The following is an 18,378-nucleotide window of genomic DNA, read 5'->3' on the forward strand; positions in this document are numbered from 1 at the left end:
TTATTTTCTTCATTCAATATAAACCAACTCTTACAATGATTCATTCATTCATGCATCACCAAATGAACTTGCTTATACATATATTATTCAATAATGAACTTGCTCATACATATATTCTTTCATTCATTAAAAATGAACATGCTCATACATATACTCATTTATGCATTTAACTTCAAGTGGTCCATACATTCATTCATTCATTCATTTTAAATCATATTTTTATTCATTTCATTCATTCATTATTGAACCTCTATAATTTCAACATTCACATTTGAAGCCCTGCAAGAAACACAACATTTAAAGCATGAATACACTAGAGAAAATTCATGTATTAACATGTTAAACAACGCTAACTAATAAAAAATAAACAAATTTTGTTTCAAATATGTACAAATAATTTTATAGTTCTTGAAATAAGAAAATGATAACATTTAATAAACTAAAGTTTTATAGTTCAAAATAATGCATCAAGCTTTCACATTGATGAGATCATGTAAGGTAGACGTGCTGACAGGCACTCGTCGAGAGTACTATGCTGCTTGATAATCTTTTTAAGCTCGAACTTAAAGTTTCTTCAGGCTTTTGCGTATTCCTACAACACCTATGCTTTCATCATCTTAGAAATGTTAAACTTTTTCTGCAATAAAAGTATATGTATCTTACTTATAGTTAAATGAATAAATGTTAAAATTTAAAATAATTATACTATATATATATATATATATATATATATGCATACCAGCATAGAAGTCTAAGCATCCTCTTTGTAAGAATATGATAATGCACGCTAAGAAAAAAAATGTAAAGATGTGTGGTCAGAATCTCGTGTGATTGTTAATATGAGGCTACTAAGGTATTGTGTCTCTCGCCCTATGGGTTGGACAAATGTATTAATGCTAATTTTATGCTTCTGTCCGTGCATCGATACTTCTGATGATACACGTCTAGGAAGCATCTGTTGAAAATTTAACAATAAGTTAGCAATATCTTTAACAAAATAAGCATGCATTTAATCAATAGATTAAAAAAATATGAATTATAATGCAAAAACCTTAAAATCTAAATCATCAACTATTGTATCCAATTCAATCTTAACTTGCAGATGAGACAACTAAAAAAAAAACTCTAAATTACCTTCCAATTTGGATCCAACTTCTGTCGTCCATAATGCCTGCATATTTCTTCAGATATTCATAATTTCGAAGAGTATTGCCTAAGTGGATATCACATAAAAATATTAAAATACTATATATACACTACAAGAAAAATATGGATTAACGACGGACTCTATCCGTCGCTAAATAGTTTAGCGACGGATAGCGTCCGTCACATATTCTTGGTTGCTAATTAGCGCCAAAACTTATATGTCGCTACTTTCATTGCTAATTTGTGACAGATTAGCGATGGCTCATGTTCATCGTGAGTCCGTCGCTAAATAAGCATTGATTTGGGTTTGCCATGGATTATATTTTGTCGTTAATTCCATCGCTAAAATAGCAACAAAATTAGTGACAGAATATAATCCATTGCAAACCATCAAAAATTCATCGCTGAATATTAGCGACAGATATTAGCCGTCGCTAATCCATCATAAAATTTTAAAAAAATTCTAAAAAAAGAGCCCTGAGGCGTGCGCCTCATACGCCTTGAGGCACATGCCTCGAGGTGAGGCCCGCCTTAAGCCGAGGCGTACACGCCTTGAATTTTTTAATCAAATGAGGGTCAAAGTCCTCATTTGAACAAAAATTAGGGGTTTTTTACGCAGTTTTAACTAAGCTGCTAGTAAAAAATTGGGTATGATCCATAAGAAGTCGGGTCTCAAAGCCCAAGAAAAAAATTGATTCGAGGGGCGCTGCCCCCCGCTAGGGGCGGCCCCCCCTGGACCCACGCCAGGGGAAACCCCAGAGCCCCCTTCTGTAAGGAAAAAAACTCTGAATCAGGCTCCACAACTCATCATGTGTTCCCTAATGGGCACAACTTTGATCGAGTCTTATTATTGTTATATCTATATATATATATATAAATTCAGTTGGTTAACTGGTGTGACATGTCAGTTTTGTGGTGTCTGAGTAAGGTGCTTCTCCATGATCATAGGGTCTAATATACTAAGTTTAGTGTTTGATTTCTCACTATTTTTTTCACCTGCAGATGTTCAATGGAAAATTCTATTTGAATTTTGAATGGAGAAAACTAACTACTATTTGATTGTTGTAAATTTCAATGGAAATTTCTGAATTGTGTTTACATATCACATACCTGTAAAAAACAGGCATCATCCTGGTTTGATATTCATCTAAACACCCAGAAAGACCATTACACTTTGCCAACTTAATGGATTTTGTAGGTTATCTTTAGATTTTCATACTATGCTATTTTTTTTGGATATTTTCCAGTACAGAATCCACCCAGTAACCTGCATAACCGCTTGAGAAACAAAATTATATATGATGCAGGAACTTCACAATGAATTTATACCAAGCACTATCTTCCCCTTCCAAACACTCAAACAATACCATTTGAGAGTTTGAAAGTAACATTTCAAATCAACAGAATACTGAGATACATTGATTACTTAGACCAAGATCACATGAGAGCTGCAAAACAAGTGATGCAGAAAAATAATATTTTACATTGACATATGTACACAAAGTTATGCCATTACAAGAAATGAATATCTCCTCCTACCACTGATTTAAGAATATCCATATCTTGTCAGAAATATCTATTCTTTTGAACATATTTTATAAGGGCTACATCTTTCAATATTTCTCAGTGACAATAAGAGGTATATGATATTCGTCAACTTGGAAGCCTTATGCCTTTCCAAAGTTCTACACAGTTCATCCAATCTTGACGATGAGATTTGACAATTCACTCAAATCTGCTTGAAAAAAATTATAAGGGAAAAAAAGAAAGAGAATATCTAAAGTTTTCCTTCTTTCTTTATGTGTGTGTACAACCATGTGTGTGCACATCATATTCCAACATACCTTTTCATCTGATGTTCCATAAGCTTGTGCTAAACTTCAAACTGCCAGTGGTAACAAAATATTCAACTTAAGTTGTTTGACTCCATTACCATCTTCATTTCCTTTTCCATTTTCTAGCTCACACTGAGCTACCAATTTGTCATCTGCCTGTTGCAGAATTGGAGCTTATTAGGAATCTGTACATGGAACTTTGGAATATATAGAATTCGTATTGAAGAAGATACCAAACATGATGAAACAAAAAGGTGATGGACCACAGTACAAAGAGAGAAAATCCTGGCTGATTACATGAACTTCCCTTATCTTGAATAAAGCTTTGTTCTGCCAACTCCATTCTTCTGCATTTCCTTCAGAAATGCCAGAATCTTTATGTCTGAGATTGACAGGAACATATCCTGGTGATGCCAGTTTATCCTCTAGTTTTCCACAAATTTTAGAATAGCTGAGATCCTTAACAATAGGAATACGAACAGAACCTTGCTGAAAACTGGTTTTATTGTGAGGGCTTATCTTTGAAAAGTCACAACATGTTTCATTTGATAGTGAGTTAAAACTATGAGTTGTCACTGGAATCTGCAGCTCATCATCCGAGATTTCTCCTTCTTCAAGCTCTATCATTTGTACAAAAACAGTAGAATCATTTAGTGGCTTGTTGGTAATCAGTATATCCACCTCCTCTGTGCTAGAAGAAAATGGGTTTGCATCAGAAGAAACAAGTTTATTATATTTGTGATCTTTGTGTTCCTTTTCAGTGCCATCATATAGAGAGACATCTGGAAGCCCTAAATATTTATCACCATTCCTATCAACATCTTCAAACCCTTCAGCAGGTGCTAACTGATTCCTATTTGCATCTCCAGTACGAGAGTTCTCTATTTTTGTGACAGAGCATTCCTCCAAAGACACCACTTTGGATTTCAATAACCTTCCCTCAGATTTTGAGCATTCTTGAAAATCCTTCGTATCTATAGAACCTGCAAGAACACCTAGAGTATTTATAGATCCACCTTGCACTCCATGCTTTAGTGAAGAAGGTAGAAAGCTATCATCTTCGCAATGAGGGATCCTATAAATCCAGGAAAAATCTAAATAGATTAAAAGAAAAGAAGAGAGTGAATTACCATCTTGCGAATTTGAAAAGTCTAAGAAAAGAAAAAGGAGAGAATCATGCAGCTAACAATGCTTGTCAGCTTCTTCTAAGAGGATAATGATCATGATCACAAAGTCTAACCAAAGAATCATTTTCTAAAGCCAATGAAATCACTAGCAGCTTTATCGAAGACAAAATCACAAGCACAAACCCTTTCATGGTTCTTCTTTCTCATAGAAAAAAAACATTGTCAGAAGACTTAGAACTCATCAAGCTCAAGCCAAAGGAATTCATCTATAGCAAACACCAAAAAACAACAACAAATGATGGTTTTGTACCATTACCTGCATTCTGATATCCATTGCATGGACTCCCGTCTGTGTCCAAAGAAGCAGAACCCTTTCTGCAAATGCATCGAGGAGTCTTGGGAGGGCAAGGATGATGATCAAAAGGCGAGTTGCTTGAAGCAGAGAACAATTGACCAGAGAGGAGATTCAAGGCTCTTGGGCGTTTTACGGAAGACGTCTCGAAATCGACCAGAGACCATTTCCAATTAAATCCACAGGTTGGAGAGTTCTCGGAGTGAAGACCACCATCATTATCGAGAGAAAGAAGGCTGGTGACAGAATCAAGAAAGCAGCTTCTTAGATGAACTCCGACTGTTGGCATTTGCTTCCCGACGCCTACGGTGGTCGACACTCTCGTTATCAGTTTCTCACCAAAACCCACCATAAAATCAACAGAATATGTTCAACAGAAATAAAATTTGAAGTTTGATCTGAAACACCTTTACGACAGAACTAAAATTTTGAGCCCATTTTTTATCAAAAAAAGTAGCGACGGATTCATGACAGAAAAATTCCATCTTAAAATCCGTCGTTAATTAGCGACAAATTTTTTTCGTCACGAATCCATCACTAATTAGCGACAAATTTTGAGACAGAATTTTTCTATCACTAATTCCACAGCTAATTTCAATTTTAGGGACGGATAGTTTTTTCTAGCTAATTCATCGCAAATTTACGACGGAAATAATCCATCATAAATTTCTGTCGCTAATTAACATTTTTCTAGTAGTGATATATATATATATATATTAAATTAATTAGAAATTCTTTACAATAAAGTTATATATAAATATATATATATATACTAAATTAATTATAAACATAAGTATTAAAATGCAAAACCCCTAAATTTTAAGTTATATATGAGAAAATAATCAGATTAAGCATGCATTTACTAAATAAATTACAAAATTAACAATTAAAATGTAAAACCCCTAAAAAATAAATCATACATGAGAAAAAAAATCTAATTTAGAATGCATTCACTAAATAAAATACAAAATTATCAATTAAAAAATAAAACCTTTAAAATCTAAATCATACATGAAAAAAATGGATTAACTATGTATTCACTAAATAAATTATAAAATTAGCAATTAAAATGCAAAACCAACTAAAATCTAAATTATACTTAAAAAAAATCAAATTTAGCATGCATTCACTAACTAAATTATAAAATTGATAATTAAAATGCAAAACTACTCAAATTAATTATATTTTTGAAAAATCAGATTTAGCATGTGTTCACTAAATAAATTATCAAATTAACAATTAAAATGAAAAACCCTTAAAATATAAATCATACAAAAGAAAAAAATCTAATTTAAGATGCATTCACTAAAAAAAGTATAAAATTATCAATTCAAATACAAAACCCCTAAAATCTAAATCATACAGGAGAAAAAAATTTGATTTAACATGCATTCACTAAATAAAATTTTAAATTAGTAATTAAAATACAAAGCCTCTAAAATTCAAATCATACTTGAAACAAAAAACAGATTTAGCATGCATTGAATAAATAAATTATAAAATTAGTAATTAAAATGCAAAACCCTTAAAATCTAAATCATACATGAAAAAAATAAGATTTAACATGCAATCACTAATTAAATTAGAAAATTAGCAATTAAAATGCAAAACCTCTGAATTCTAAATCGTGCTAAGCAAAGAAAATTAAATTAAGCATGCATTCACTAAATAAATTATAAAATTAGCAATTAAAATTCAAAACTCTTAAAATCTAAATCATATTTGAAAAAAATGGATTAAGTATGCATTTACTAAATAAAATTTTAAATTAGAAATTAAGATACAAAACTCTTAAAATCTAAATCATACTAAAAAAAATGGATTAAGCATGCATTCATTGAATAAAATTTTAAATTAGCAATGAATATACAATACCATTAAAATCTAAATCATACTTTAAAAAAAATCAGACTTAGCATGCATTCACTAAGTAAATTATAAAATTAACAATTAAAATGCAAAACCCTTAAAATATAAATCACACTTAAAAAATTGAATTAAGCATGCTTTCACTAAAAAAATTTAAATTAGTAATTAAAATACAAAAATCTTAAAATTGAAAATTGGAAAAAATATCATGCTGGTGCTGGCGGGCAGTAGGAGCAAACATCGACGACGATGATGGTAGTCAATGAACACAAGGAGAAGGAGAGATAGAACACAGAGAGATAGAGAGAGGGAGTTGTTGGCTGGCAACGATGGCCAGTGAACATAGAGTGAGGAAGAGAGAGCACAAAGAGACAAAGAGAGGGAGCTGTCAGCGGTGGTGGTGGTCAGAGAACACAAAGAGCGAGAGAGAGAGAGTGAATATTTCAAAAGTCATTTTTTAAAATCCTTGTTTTTACTGGTGCACTTTTTATGTATGCCAGAAAAAAACTAATCCTTATTGCTACAACGAGTAAATGCATCAGTAAGAAAAAGTTTTTTTTGGCTCACTTCCTTAGTGTACCAGGGAAAATTTATTATACTGGCATCCTATGTTTAGCATCAATATAACTTTTGTTTTCACTGGCACTAAGTATATTAGCGCATGTGAAAAATGATCTTTTACTGGTGCGCCAAGGGAGATGCGCCAGTAAATATATTATTTCTTGTAGTGCTATTTGAGTCATTGTTAATTTGGCCAGTGAGTGGTCAAAAAATGACCCAAAATAACTAGTCTAAAATTGGAAACATTGAGTATGCGAAAATGACCAAACTAGCACCACACATGTTGGATGACCATGACTTAAAGAAAAAGAAGAAGTGAAAAGCTCTATCGATTTTGTGGACAAAAAATGGCCAACTAAGCCATCATCATAAAAAAGATAATAAATAAAAGAAAAGTTTTTGCCTTATCCAACAAGAAAACAGCCGGCCTATGCTAGGTTGAGAAGGTAGAACATGAGTGTGTATGTGTGTGAAGAATTAGTTATGCTTAATAAATTTTAAAACCTGTTCCTATTAAACCCAGGTTTGGTGTCACCTAAACTGCACCAAAGCTGGACTTCTAGTGGAAACCATGTTTAAGAATCCAAACCAGATTTTGAGCTTGGTTTTGGGTGTCATCCAAATGGGCCTAATGTTGGGAGGTTTATAACATTGCCGTCAATATTCCAGACACTAAGATGTCTGTAAAAGGAAATAAAGAACACTGTTTTTCGACAATGTGAGGCAAATTTACCGCCTTGAGATCAAAGGAGTGGCTAAGTGGGTATGTGCCATGGCCAATAACATGACAGCATTGTGTGGGCCCATAGCTATGAAATGCTGTTATGTGATTGACTATGTGGGTATCTGCCATGCTCCCTGGATCCCTGCTCAAATTAACCTACCAGTAGAACGAGGCAAAATTTTGCATCGCGATCTTGAATCAGAAGAGAAATTTCAAGAATCAATGTTTGTTCAATTACTCTTTTACCCGCAAATGCAATGGTTCACAATAATAACATCTCTCAACATACAAAAACTGGCTGTCACTCCATCGGCTGAACGAGATGTAAGGATTGATACATAGGCTAATTTTTTGCTTACATAATGGAAACCTTTTGAGAAACACAAGATAATAGCATGTTACACTAGTTAACTAAGGCGCAGATGTGGAGCAAAATATGGCTACCTAAGTCACTACCCGATGATAAACTGTTGCTACCATTGGCAAGAGTTGTTTTTGAGCTCACATGGTTGAGTTATCTCTTAAGAGAGTTACACGTTAAACAACAAAATACAAATGTTATATGGTATGATAACCTTGGAGCTACATATCTAGCGGCATGAAGTATATTGAGATTGATTTTCACTTTAAAAGGAAAGAGCTTGAGGTTCAATTCATTATTTCTGAGAAACAATTAGCAGACATTCTAGCTAAACCTCTGTCTATTGGGTGGTTTGAGAGTATTCAGACCAAGCTGAATCGAATCATTGGGGAGATGAGCATGCGAAGCGATGTTAAACAAGATTCAGATCTACAAGGTCTCCCCAATCCAGTTTCACATGGTCCACACATTTTGAAAAGTTTCAGTTTGAAAAGCCCACACCATTTAAAAAGTTCTGGTTCAAGAAATGAAAGCCCACACGTTTTGCAGAATCCAAGTTATAACATAACAAGTTCTTTCATGAAAAAGAAAGCTTGTAATTTTGGGATGAAAGTATCTAATTGTAATATGATTGAGAAACCTTTTATTGAAAAGACATAAAATAAAAAAATATTAAAACGACCTCTCTCTCTATGAAAAAGTGGTTGAGAGAGAGAGAGATAATTGTGGATGTTGACTAAGCCCAACCGTAAAGTCATATACCATTGTTTTCCTTGTGTGATATTGTTGATTGATCGGGTCTGATCCAACATCAAACTTGAATTGTTTTCAAAATCTAGTGTCATCCCACTTCATTTTTACATGCAAGGAGCTTGATTTTAGTTGTTTACACCCGATCCAGTATTACGATATATATTCCATATCCGTATTCAACTTTGCCTCATTGGATCTGATATGGATACAAACACAGATTCAGGTCTACTGTTTGAATTTCAGATATGGGTTGGGATTTAGAAAGATCCAGCCCATATCTGATCCATTTGCACCCCTAAAAGCCATGTCACAGGTAGGCGTGTCAACGGGTCCAGTTTACCTGAACCCGACCCGAACCAAACCCTATAGGGTCCGGGTATGGTGATAAATAAGAAGACCCATGTTCAAACCAGAAGGTCCGATTAATTCATGGATCCGGGTATAGTTTGTGAAATTTTACATCAGGCCCGGGCCCGACCAGAGTTCCGATTAAGACCTGCAATTTTTCAATGTAAAAATGATAAAAATGTTATTTTGCCGCGCATGGTCCAGGTCTGGTTCATGTAGTTCTTATTGGATCCGGGTATGGTTTTTCTTGTAGTAGACCCAATTAGACTCGGGTCTGAACCCAATACCATACCCAAAAAATCAGGTCCAAGTCTAGTTCCACCTAGGTCCGAACCAATCCCGACCCGTTGACACCCCTAGTCCCAGGGATACCACCATTTTGGTGGTGTGCCTGGTGACAGGAGCAGACACGATCGGACTAGTAGACACTGGCAGGTATGAGTGATATTTTAATATTATTTTAATATTTAATATTTTATTTTAATAAAAATAAAATTTTAACATTAAATTTTCATATTGATAAAAAAATCCACGTCCCCATGTCTTATTTTCCAAATTAAAATTTTTAAACTCGCGAGTCCAACCCTGACAAGCATCCTTGCGTGCACGTGTCTTTGTGACATTGACTAGAAGCTACCCGCATGAATGCATGGCTTTCTGTATGAAAGATGGAAGTGAGATAGAAATCCAACTCATTGTATCACAAGTACATACAAGGGAATAATATGACAAAAGGAAACCATTAAAATAGTTTACAAAATCCATTCAAGTACATATTTAATTCCTTCAACTAAACTACCTTTAGAGAATAGCACAACGTGACAAAAGGAAGCCATTAAAATACTTCAGAAAACATAGTCCATGCATACTTCCACTGAATACCTTTAAATACTCGTTAAAAACAGTCTTGGATTCTCTTACTGTGATTTCTTCAATTAATACACCACTTTGAGACCTAGTTTCTACTTTGCCTACCGACTAAGACCCGTCAAAATAACACATTTTAAAATAAGAGGAAGAAGGTGCACCTACTTTAGGATGCGACTTTTAATCAAAATTATTAACCAAAGTTGGTGCAATATATAATTGTTGATTGATGCATAAAATAATTCTCAAAGTAATACAATATTATATAGGACTTGTTTCCTTCTAAGCCTCAAAATTGAATGGAGATTCAAGCGCGTCACTTCTAGTAGACCAATTAATTAATGAACTATAAACAATGAGTCTGCATAAGACTAGGCAAATAACATGCTTCGAGGTTTATTAGGATCACGTGTTATGCACAAATTAGATCTTTAGCTTCAATGCATGTGGATCGGTTACATAGGTCAGACCTTGTCTCGGATCCCACCTAGCTACATGACCTCACTGCTGGCCTACTAAAAAATGGACATTGATCCGGCGTCTGGTCTGTTTGACCCGGGAAAAAGGTCCAACTTTTCATTCTTTTATGAGTGTAATAAAATGAGCAGATCTGTGTTCAACCATTTTTGTGTCCAGCTGTCTGGATGAATCGGGATCCATGTAAGCATTGCTAGCTACCAGCTCATTACGTGATTTATATCCCAGGGAAAAGAACCCAGCTCACTCACCAAGTTCACAGATCTCCCTTTCCGATCAACGAGTGAACTGAGCTTAGGCCTTAAGGATGCAAATGGAACGGATCCGGATCAGCTAAATACATGAGACATGTCGAATCCAGATCGGGTCAGAACAGCCAACAATCATAAAACCCTCATCCTGGATCAGACCGATTTGCATCCCTATTAGGCCTGGCAGCAAAGGATGTGCACCCGTTGGTTTTTAGCTGGTGACATCTTGTCAACTTAGTGATGTTCATAAGTCATGCCCTGAGCCCTCATGAAGGACCAGGTATCCACTTAACTAGACTACAGACACATGGTGATATTGGGGCCCAGATCCACCTTTGTACCGGGACCCGTGTACTTGATCCGAGCCCGTCTAAAGAACTGGTCTAGCAAAATAAGAGCCTACGTGTCATTAAGAAAACCAAGCTAGCCTGGCACGATGGGCCCACCAACCAACTAGAAGATGTACGTGTGTGGTATTCTTATTTATTTTCCTTTATAAGGTCTCAAATTAGTTACATATCAAGTCACACATGAACCTTATTTTTTTTCGGAATGACACCTACAGCTAGTAGGTCCTAATCATCTTAAACTTGATTTTTAGGTCAAGCTAGCTCTTAAGTAGGACTGCCGACGTTTTGTCCAATCAAACGCTCAAACGTGTGATTATTCAATGGGTCTCTAGGGATGTAAATTGTTTGGGTGCAACCGATAGCCAACCCGAATCCGAGTCCATTAAGTAGGTTTGGTAGCCAATTGGATGTGAATCCAATTAATAATCGGATCCAGGATTGTATTATGTCTTGCATTCAATGTCGAGCCTAAGGTTTTAAGCTAGTAGGATCGAGGTTTAGTTTTATTTTTTTATTCGATAGGCCCATTTGTTACAAAGAGTCTTTTTGCTCCTTGGCAGTTGAGTTAGCACTCATGTTTGATTTGATTGCAATGAGTCAATTTCTTTTTTTATGGTTAGCTCTCATTGGAGATAATCATTAACTTACATTGCTTTACTAAAATATTTTGGCCCACCATCATCAGCCAATAGTAAGTAATGCAAAGAAGGAAAATATCGGTAAGTAGGTCTAGATGCTCTAGACGATCTACTCAGCTAAATTTCAGGTATGCTAGGTTCTGGTTGTAGAATAATGTTTTTAGGATTTTTCTGAACTCTTCTTGACATCATGTTCAAAGTTCTCCTCAATTCAACCTACTCACCCTTTTCTGCATTGTCAGATTATGCAACATATGTATCTTTTTACAAGACATTTTAATTGAATATAACATCTCTCCTTCTTATGACATTTTTTGTTCTAATCATCTCAAAATCGATATCCAAATTTATCATTACCATATCCAATGAAAAAATATTTTCTGAACTTTGAATCCAATTTATTCTTGTCATCAAAATCTACATGTACATATGAAACATAACCGAAAACTTTCAAGTATAACAAATTTACCTTGTCCAAGTATCCTCTGGTAGTTCACAATCCAAAGGAACAAAAGGTCGTCGGTTGATTAAGTAAGCTATTGTGCTCACTGCTTCAACCCAAAATATTTTGGATAATATAACATGTATCATCATGCTTCTAGGTCATTCATTCCAGGTTATATTCTTTCGTTCAGCAACTCGATTATGTTATAGGGTTCTTGAAATTGTCTTTTTCATTCGAATCGCACTAACTACAGAAAACTCCTTAAATTATTTGCTATTGTACTCACCCCTTTTATAAGACTTCAAACACTTTATTTTTACCCCAGACTTATTTTTACCCCAGACTCATATTTATTTTTAAGATAATAAATTTATACCTTTTAAGTAGAGTTATCAATTAAGGTAACATAATAGCATGAACCTTCAATAGATAGTATAGGAGCATGACCTCATACATCTGAATGCACAAGCTCCAATTTTTGTTTTTTGAGTCATTCTAGCTTTTGAGAAATTGACCATTTTATGATTTCTAAAAATGCAATATTCACAAAAACCAACATCATCCATTTCACACTCATATGCTCGAGTCTACAATGCTAGAATTTAGAATCAAGGGTTGAATCAGTGATAGTCACAATGTTTCACTTATTCATAGTCATATATATAAAGGCTAATTGTCTTGTTATATCTTAACACGATCATTGCACATTTAATAATTTTTTAAGATCCACCTATAAAGGTTGTAACATACCCTTTATCATCAAGTTGTCCCACAAATATTATAATTTTCTTTAAGCCTAAAACATGTCTAACGTTATACAAGTTTCATAGGGTATCATTAGTAGTTGTAATTCGCACATAACCCTTTCCCATAATATCTAAAGGTTCATCATCAGCAAGATAAATCATTTCAAAATTTTCAACAATATAATTATTTATACCTTCTCTACATGAGGTGGAGTGAAGGATGCTCTAGAATTCAAAATCTATGATTTAATGAGGTTGTCAATACTCAGGATTAAGGTATCAAAAACTTCTTTTTATTGTTTTTGCAATGGCAAATTCTTCATTCTACTTCTGATTTTATTTCTTAGGCACCCTACAATCGCTTTAAGTGTCCATTCTTCACACAATTCCAGCAACTAGGTCCCTCTTGCTTATTTCAACTTCTAGACTAACTCCTTCTTGCAGACATACACTTGTCACAATATTGACCTTGTTGATTTATTTTTCTTCTGCCTTAAGTCTTCAAGGTAGAACCCATAAATTCACATGATTCTCTTCTACGAATATCTTCACTTAGAATTAGGTCTTAAACTTTATTTAACTTTAACTTGTTTGAACAAAAAGAATTGTTCACAGCAGTTACAATCACACTCCAACTATCTGACGAAGAGGACAACAAAATCAATGCCCAAACCTCATCTTCAAAGTTAATGTCCACTGAATTCAATTAACTCGTAATAATGCTGAATTCATTGATATGATCTTCAATACAGGCACATTTGACTATCTTTAAATTAAACAAATGGCGTATTAAAAATACCTTATTCGACATTGATGGTTTCCCATACATATTTGAGAGCACCTTCATGAGACCAGTTGGGGTCTTATTCTTGATGTTGAACACGACATTTCAGGTCAACGTCAATCGAACAACTCACAGTGTCTGCCTATCTAACAGATCTCAATCTTCTGAATGCATCTTTTTTGGCTTGCTTCCAACAAGAGGTTGATGCATCTTCTTCTTATACAGATAATATTTGATTGATATCTTCTAGAATTTGAAATCCTTGATGTTGAATTTGTTGTTATTTGCCTTTTCTTTTTTCACTACCATCACTAACACTGTTCCCTCCAAATCTAGGCTCTCATATCAGTTATTAAAGAACAATTCAACACAATATCAATAGATCCCACTATTGATAGATCAAAAAAATAGACGAGAATAAGAGAAAAAAATATGGAATCGAGAATTTACGTGGTTCGATAAGAGTTGCCTAAGTCCACAACCGTATTGAGGTTCTTTATTAAGATGAGAAAAAATTATGCGTTGCAAAAGGTGAATTGCCTCCTTTAAATAGGAGTCTAGAAAGACCTATTTAGAGTAAAATTCTTTAGGATAATATTTAGGGTAAAATTAGAGAACTATCCTTCAAAATTTTTGCAAAAATTAATAATTTATATCAAGCTCCACACTCCTCCATCACCGTTTATATCCCTAATGGGCTCCATAAAAGAAATCAGTGATTGAACTTAACCTACACTAATGAACTCGATTAATGTAAGTTAGTCAACAATAAAAAAAAATTAGAAAGAGAGGATATCAAAGGCACCACACATAGTAAACTGTCAGAGGTACCTTGAATGTTATTCATCCACGTGATGTTACATTTGCTTTATTTTCAACCATTTATTTTGTTTACTACTATAAATGCCACTCATCTAAAACATGAATAGCACTAAAAAATTGTGTGAGACCCATCTAAAAAACAATGTTTTTTATTTTTTGGTAGGTGTTAGCAAATGTGGTTTTTAGTTCTGGTTTTTTAAATAAAAAAAAGGTTAGCCATTTTTTACCACTTATAGTAGTAAAAATGGCCAGGATGACACTAAAGATGTTGTCATCTCAGCCATTTTTGGTTGATGAGTGGTTGAATATTTTGCTTGAAAGAATAAGTCAAAAACAACACTCAAACCTCCTAGCAGTTAGAAAGTGGCTAGGTTGCACCATGCATGTCGAACATTGATGACTTTATAAAAAAATAATTATAGATTATCAAGATAAAGAATTTTTATCTATATTAATATGAAAAATAATCAAGATGGAATAAGGATAGGCAAAAATTTTGAAAACGGTAGATTATTACCTTCCTTGATAAGTGATAATCTTTAGAATTGCAACTGCCCTCCGAGATAAATAATTATCTTTAAAACTGCTATCTGTGATAGGCAATACCATTTCATATCGTTATAGTTTCCAACACTCCCCTTGAAGTTGGAGAGTGAACAAATAGAACTTTCAACTTGAAAACATGAAAATATATGCTAAAATTGATGGGGATGATTAAACACATCAATGTTCTAATGATGATAATATGACAATAAAGTATCAAACAATCTACAATTTGAACCAAAGTCGCTAGGAGATACACAATATGAAGATTCGAGTATGACCTTGTCAATGAAAAAAGACTATAGACCTCAGGTTGGTGAAGACAAATCTAGTCTTGCTCTGATACCATGTTGAAAAATAAAGAATTAATTGAATAAAATTAAATAATATATTAGTAAAGATAAATGAAGAAATAACACACCTATACATGGTTCGGCCAAATGCCTACATCTACGAGAAACTATTCTTGCATCCTCTCTCTTTTTTTTTTTTCTTTTTTAATTTATTCAGTCTTTCAACTCACACATTTATACAGGTACATGATCTAAATAAAGAATTTTTATCTACAATAAAATTGAAAATAATCAAGATGGAATACAGATAGGCGGCAATAATTTTGAAAACTATAAATTATCACCTTCCTTGATAAGTGATAATCTTTGGAATTGCAACTGTCTTCCAAGATAAACAATTATCTCCAAAACTGTTATATGTGATATGAAATATCCTTTCATATCATTATAGATTTCAACATAGACTATATCCCAAAGATGGGTCCAAACATCAGATAGTGGGTGATGAGGTGCAACAACATGCCTACGGTGTGCAATCATATTACACCTGATCTCAAATACCAACACAACAAGAAAAACTGTCGTTCGTGCAATTAACAGATGTCGCTAAAACCCAAGCAATCTCTCATAAGGTGCTAGTGGTTTTGTATCTATAGGTTTATAGTGGCACTTTCGTATGTCTATAGCAGCAATCGTAATTGCTGCTACATATGAAGGCCTTTCGTGACAATATTTAAATGTCACTAGATTTGCTCAGCAGAGTTGGGGCTTTTAGTGACAATTATTACATACTTATAGTTACAAAATGCCACTATACCATGGTAATTTTTTTTAATTGCTTTACAATGCATTTTCATGTTTTATCTTGACACCCTGCATTATACAAAATAGATAAAAAAAATGACCCAAAATTATATATATTATAAAAGAAATGGTTTCACAAAATTTTGCAATTCATTTTGGCAAATATATGATTTTGATATACAAGCCAAGCTGTTACATTAGCCAAAACTCAAGTCTCACTCTCTCAAGTGCTAGAATATAAGAAGCTTAATGAGAACACTTAAAATTTGGGGTGTTGCGTCCTCTGTGAGCTGCATTGGCTAAACTACAACTCTATCGTGTGCATCCACAATGTGTCCCATCTTCCCAAACGAGGTTCCCCTCCTCCTACCTCCGGAGCTCTGCCTGTGTTTTGCACTCAATGCGGCCTGTTTGATTGCCACTTTTTGCTTGCCAAACTGTTCTGCTTCCTTCTGTAATGTTTTCTACCTATTATTTCGGCTATCAATAAGTGCCCTGTACTGCAAGCAGACATTGATAGGAACATAATTGACTAACCTAGCAATATGTCTTTAAATGTGATCAAAGTTATGTAAACAATTTTGTCCATTGACAATGCCATTGTATTATTATATTTTCAGTAGAAAATCAAAAACTAAAGAGAAGAAGATAAAGAACTACCATCTACCACTCCTATGCTTATATTTGTATGTTGTGCATATGTGTGCATGTGTATTTGCACAAATATTTTATGATTCTGATCCATAGTACAATATGGTTATTAAAACAAATGATGTATATGTCAGAAAGATAAAGCTGAATTAGAAATAACATGTTACACAAATCATCATTTTCAAGTTAACCTTAGCACATAAAATTGGTAAATGTGCATGTCAAACACATTCTATGGGTTAGTTTAGGCTTTCAAGATTGCATCACTGCAAACTAAGAGTTTACCAAGATAACAAATTATGATGCAATACCATTTATAATAATATATTCAGGCACTCAACTACTGCCTGACTCTCTGTTTGGTTGGCCCAGCACACACCATTTGACAAAGGCTGCCTCCAGGCTAGCCCATTCTCACCAGGGTAATAGGTCACATGTCATTAGTACCAAGTGCCAAAAGACCCTGGTGAATTGTAGTAGGATCACTTGAATTAAAACAAACCAAAACAGTCTCAGTCAATGGATTATGGATTTCAGGTTACAACACAAGTAGAGAACTTTGTAACTATGCAGATAGCCAATGAGCCTATCGGGCCTGCACAGCTTGATGACCAACCTTATTTATACCAATAGTGAGGATCACAATACTAAGGCTATCTCAAAAATGAAAAGTAAAAATTAAGCTTCATAAGCTCGGTACTATTCCAATTCGAGCAAAACTTCATTCAAGCACATAAAGATAATAATAATCCAGGAAGTTACAAGGCAAAAGTGTAGTGCCTGATCTTAGATCATGTGATCATAGCAACACTCAAAAAAGGAGAGAAGTTAAAGTCATCTATTTGGCCCTTCAACAAAGAAGAATCTGATCAATCCAAAAGGTAAAAGTAAGAATGAAACATGAAAAATCATTGTTTGATACACCTTGATCTTGATTTTTCTAAATTTCATGAACTTCTATTGTGTAGTTTGCTTAGAAAGTGATAAGTAAGTCGGGTCAAACTCTGCTACTAGGATGTGGCATAAATTGAAAAAAAAAATCTGTAGTAGAAATTTTGTCTGACTTTACACACTAATTTCTCCCTGTCCTGTAGCCAATTCTCATGAAATTTGATTTTCAGATTTAATTCAACTCAGTATCTATTTCTAAACCAAAATTTAGGCTGAAACTATTGTTACACGGTGTCCAAAAACAAGATTTTGAAAAAACAGGTTTTTAAGACCGCTATGATCTTTAGAACATCAATCTCTTCGGAATTTCCAAAAAAATGAATTGGGTTTGTATGCGACTGAGTCCCCAAGATACAAGTAGGCTTGGACTTTAAGATTCTCGCCCACAAACTTGCAAGTCAAACGAGAGTCAAAATAATAGAAAGTAAGAAAAGATTGAGAATTAGAAAATCTGATGGTCAAAAGGAAGGAACTAAGGGTTTTTATAATGTTAGAAAGGCTAACATCATTTTGGGTGATAAATGAGATTTAATGGTCATAAATCTAATGTTTTAAAAAAATGAACAAAAATGACCTTGAACAATCACTTGCCTTTGAGACCTCCAAAACTGTCCAACAGTCACACAACCCTATAATCATTATTTAAATGCTATCAAACGAGCCAAATGAATGCGGGAAAC

This window comes from Nuphar pumila, chromosome 17, assembly GCF_984573655.1.
Source record: "Nuphar pumila chromosome 17, dmNupPumi1.hap1.1, whole genome shotgun sequence".
Lineage (NCBI taxonomy): Eukaryota > Viridiplantae > Streptophyta > Magnoliopsida > Nymphaeales > Nymphaeaceae > Nuphar > Nuphar pumila.